Below are 4,920 nucleotides of genomic sequence, written 5' to 3'. Positions count from 1 at the left end.
ATCTCTGAAAAGAACAGTTTTGCCCATCTCTAGTTCTAACCCCAATTCGACCATCAAAGTGGAATCCCCTCCATTTAAAAAAATTCACCTTTCCCGATCCGAGACTGGGATGTTGTTGTCCATACATGTCAAATTTCTCATACGCAGTCTAGATTCTTCCCTTTTATATTCGCTATTTTTGAAGACAAGTGACATCGGAGCATACTCACAGTTTCACATCACTAAACTATTTTTACATGTTGTGATAATCCTGTACAACAGTACAGATGGCGTAGGCTACATATGCTTTATGCCCTATCTGTTAAAAGAAATCTGTTTTTATCAGCTTAATATCTGTTACGTTCTGCTTCACAGGACTAGAATACTAAACTCATTTTTGGCTCACGATGAAGTGCTAAAGGCATGCTCTACCTCTGCTACAAGTTGTCTCCTCACTTTCTCTCGGAAGACAGCCAGATGCCTTGTCACTTATGAAGTCCCTTAAAGTAGGCAGAACGGACGAGATGTAAATATCCGTTTTATATTGTATACTACTTTATAAATTCGGTAATATACCTGATTTAATTGCGATGACCATCTCTCTCTGTTTAGGTGGGTGATTGAAATTTCGTTAACAGATCTCGCCTCGACGAAGAAACGCTTAACTACCGCCCCACCTCACAAATCATATTCGTGGTATTCCCGCCAACCAGCTGAAGATATCCGACACAGACTACATTCTGTCTCTCAGTTGCTTTGTCATATTGGTGGAAGAAAGTCACCTAGCATCCCGATATACTGTTCCTGAACAAAGCCTCCTCAGACTTGTCAGTCTATGGGGGCGAGAATATATTTCAGTCTCTTCTCAACAGCCGTGACGCCTCCGCCTCCGTCCCAGCAAGCAAACAGCTGCCACCACCGCCGCTGTGTTGTGAACCTCCGCCCGCACATTACGACTGTACCGCTCCAGGCCGACAAGTCACCACTCGCCATGCAGAACAGCTAGTAAATGATTCCAGAGTCTCAAAAGTTGCCCTAGCCTACTCAGAAGGACTGCGTGATTAAATGTCGCTGGATTAAATCATAAGACGTTGAACATTACGCTACTCCTCCACCCAACTGCAAACTGAAACGTTCTGAGATGTCTTCACGAAATATGATATCCAGTCAACAACAGCCAAATACCTGTCTGCTGACCATCATACACTATATGATCAAAAGTATCCGGAAACATGGCTGAAAATGACTTACGTGTTCGTGGCGCCCTCTATCGGTGATGCTGGAATTCAACATGTTGTTGGTTACCCTTAGCCTTGAAGACAGCTTCCATTCTCGCAGGCGTACGTTCAGTTGGGTGGTGGAAGCTTTCTTATGGAATGGCACTCATTTTTCGCGCAGTGCTGCACTGAGGAGAGATATCGATGTAGTCCGTTGAGGCCTGGAACGAAGTCGGCGTCGCAAAACATCATAAACGTGTTCTATAGGATTCAGGTCAGGACACTGTACAGGCCAGTCCATTACAGGGATGTTATTGTCGTGTAACCACTCCGCCACAGGACGTGCATTATGAACAGGTGCTCGATCGTATCGAAAGATGCAGTCGCCGTCGCCGAATTGCTCTTCAACAGTGGGAAGCAAGAAGAAGCTTAAAACATCAGTGTAGGCCTGTGCTGTGATAGTGCCTCGTAAAACAAAAAGGAGTGCAAGCCCCCTCCATGAAAAACACTACCACACCATAACACCACCGCCTCCGAATTTGACTGTTAGCATTACACACGCTGGCAAATGACGTTCACCGGGCATTCGCCATACCCACACGCTGCAATCAAATCGCCACATCGTTTACAGTGATTCACCACTCCACACAACATTTTTCCAGTCTCCAATCGTCCAATGTTTACGCTCCTTACATAAAGCGAAGCGTCCTTTGGCATTTAAAGGTGTGATGTGTGGCTTATGAGCAACTGCTCGGCCATGAAATCCAAGTTTTCTCACCTCCCGCCTAACTGTCACAGTACTTGCAGTGTATCCTGATGCCGTTTGGAATGTCTGCTTAACGGCGTGGACAGATGTCTACCTATTACATATTACGACGTTCTTCAACTGTCGTCGGTCTCTGTTAGTCAACAGGCAGGTCGGCCTGTACGCTTTTCTGCTGTATGTGCCCCTTCACGTTTCAACTTCACTATCGCATCGGAAACAGTGGACCTAGGGAGGTAGAGGTTCCCTTCTGTTTTGGGGTGGCATTATGTGGGCCGACGTACGCCGCTGGTGATCATGGAAGGCGCTATAAAGGCAGTAAGATACGTGAATGCCATCCTCTGCCCTATAGTGCAACCATATCAGCAGCATATTGGCGAGGCATGGACGGCAATTCGCGCCCCCATCGTGCACATCTTGTGAATGACTTCCTTCAGGATAACGACATCGCTCGACTAGAGTGGCCAGCATGTTCTCCAGCCTATCGAAAATGCCTGGGATGGATTGAAAAGGACTATTTAAGGACGGCGTGACCCACCAACCGCTCCGAGGGATCTACGCGGAATCGCCGTTGAGGAGTGGGACAATCTGGACCAACAGTGCCTTCATGAACTTGTGAATCGTGTGCCACGACGAATACAGGCATGCATAAATGCAAAAGGATGTGCTCCTGGTTATCAGAGGTACCGGTGTGTACATCAATCTGGACCACCACCTCTGAAGGTCTCGCTGTATTGGTGGTACAACATGCAATGTATGGTTTTCATGAGCAATAAAAATGGCTAAAGTGATGTTTTGTTGACCTCTATTCCAATTTTCTTTACCGGTTCCGGAACTCTCTGAACCGAGGTGATGCAAAACTTGTTTTGATGTATGTATGACGATTTTTACCGAGAGACAATCATCAGAAACAGTTCTTTTGGTTCTCGATAATTAAGAGACAGCATTATTTCGTGAATTTTGTGTGCCTATAAATAGATGGACTGATTCTTAATAGGTAGACTAAGTTCGCACCTACATCAATAAGCATACTTCCCCAGCCATTGTGCGGTGCCTGAGGGAGGGTACTGTGTACGACTACTAGTCATTTCCTTTCCTATTCCACTTGCAAATATAGCGAGGGGATAGAAAGACTCTCTATGTGCCTCCATATGAGCGTTAATTTCTCGTCTCTTATTTTTGAGGTCGTTAAGCGAAATGTATGTTGGCAGCAGTATAATCCTTCGCTCTTCAGCTTCAAATGTCGGTTCTCAGTAGTGTTTGTCGAAAACAAAATCAGCTTCCTTCAGGGGATTCCCATTTGAGTTCTCAAAGCATCCACCCACTAAGTAGCAGGAGCTAATAGGAAGGCTTCTACAGGGCTGTAGTCTAAGGGATATCCAAGTCTGAAGGCTCATACAAGTTTGGGATTGGATGGTCAGCAGACAGGTATTTTGCTATTGTCCATTGCGTCTGCCTTTCCGGCATATTTCGAAGACACATCTCAGATCCTTTCAATTTGCAGTTAGAGGAAAGATAACTTGTTCGTCAGCATATTGGTATATGGTCCAGTGACGTTTAATTGCTCAGTCATTCTGCAAACGATAGGACAACTTTCGCATTTCTGGATTTATTAGCATCTGGTCCACATGGCGAGTGGTGGCTTTTTGGGCCAGGAGCGGTACAGATCTGACGTGCACGTGGACCTTCAACATCTGGTGATTGTGGTGACAGCTGTTGACATGTGGGGATGTGGCCAGAGTCGTCGCGGGGTGGAGAAGAGTGTCAAACGTCCTACTGGTCCAATATACCGACGTGTCTCAGCAGGATTAGTTTTGGAGCTGTATACCAGGCTTCTAACTGATTTACTTCCACCAACATGACCAGCCAACCGTCGGAATGAATACAACGTTGGCTATTTTCAGCTATTCGACAATGGTTACCGCCCATTTTGGTATCGGAGGAAGGAATTACCTAGCCTGAGGGAATCCTCTAGATACAGGAGCGTATGTAATGGTTACCTGACGAGTGTTATTCGACTGCCGCCGGACGAGTGCAAACGAGGACGGAATATCACAGACATGATTCGCCAGTTGAAGCGTTTTTTAGTTGCTGCGAGATCTGTTAACGCTACTTCAGTCATCCACTTACAGAGAGAGAGAGAGAGATGGCCATCGTAATTACATCATATATATTAAAGGAACTTTTCTACGTAATATTAAGTGGATACTTACATCTCCTCTGTCCTGGCTACTTTAAGAGACATGGTAAGTGATGAGGCTTCTGGCTGTCTTAGGAGAGTTAGAAAATGAGGAGGCCTCCTAATAAGCCAAAACTAACTTTAATGTTGTAGCCCTGTTTTGCAAGATGTAACAGATATTAAGCTGATAAGAACAGATTTTCTACCACATAAGAGAATGTACATAGGAAATATAGCTTATGCCATATTGTACTATTGTACAGGATTTTCACAACGGGTAACGATACTTAAGCGGAGTGAAAACGTGTGTATGCTCCTATTTCTTGTATCTTCAAAAATAGCTCGTGTAAATGGGAGGAAACTACATTTCGTGTGAGAAATTCGAGGTGTATGGACAACAACATCCCTGTCACGGATTAGACAAGGTGGATTTTTTAAACTGGGAAGAACATGTTGGTGGTGGAATTGGGATTAAAACTTTACATCCAAGCCACGCCTGCTTGTCTCCCATGGTGCCGCAGCCAGCTGCAGGGGCGGTCACGGGGCGTGGCAGCTTAGCCTGTGCCTACTGGTTAGTTACAAAGGAAGGCTCCAGCTGGTTGAGTCTTGCCCGCAGCTGCAGAGCCAAGTGCTCACGGTGGCTTTCAGGTGACTGAATAGCAAACTAACGAGTATGGTTGCTGAGCGGCGACAGAAGCGGACATGTGTGGTAAGTGTGTATTCTGTAATTTTTACGTGGTAGTTTGAGAAGAATCAATCTGGCGAGCTTTTGCACTGGTCGA

At 45.5% G+C, this 4,920-nt stretch overlaps 1 pseudogene; it reads left to right on the top strand.

Moving 5' to 3' along the window:
- Positions 1-280: 280 nt before the first annotated feature.
- On the top strand, positions 281-460 carry LOC126090316 (U2 spliceosomal RNA; annotated as a pseudogene).
- The last annotated feature ends 4,460 nt before the right edge of the window (positions 461-4,920 follow it).

This window comes from Schistocerca cancellata, chromosome 6, assembly GCF_023864275.1.
Source record: "Schistocerca cancellata isolate TAMUIC-IGC-003103 chromosome 6, iqSchCanc2.1, whole genome shotgun sequence".
Taxonomy (NCBI): domain Eukaryota; kingdom Metazoa; phylum Arthropoda; class Insecta; order Orthoptera; family Acrididae; genus Schistocerca; species Schistocerca cancellata.
This window is presented reverse-complemented; position numbering and strand designations above follow the sequence as displayed.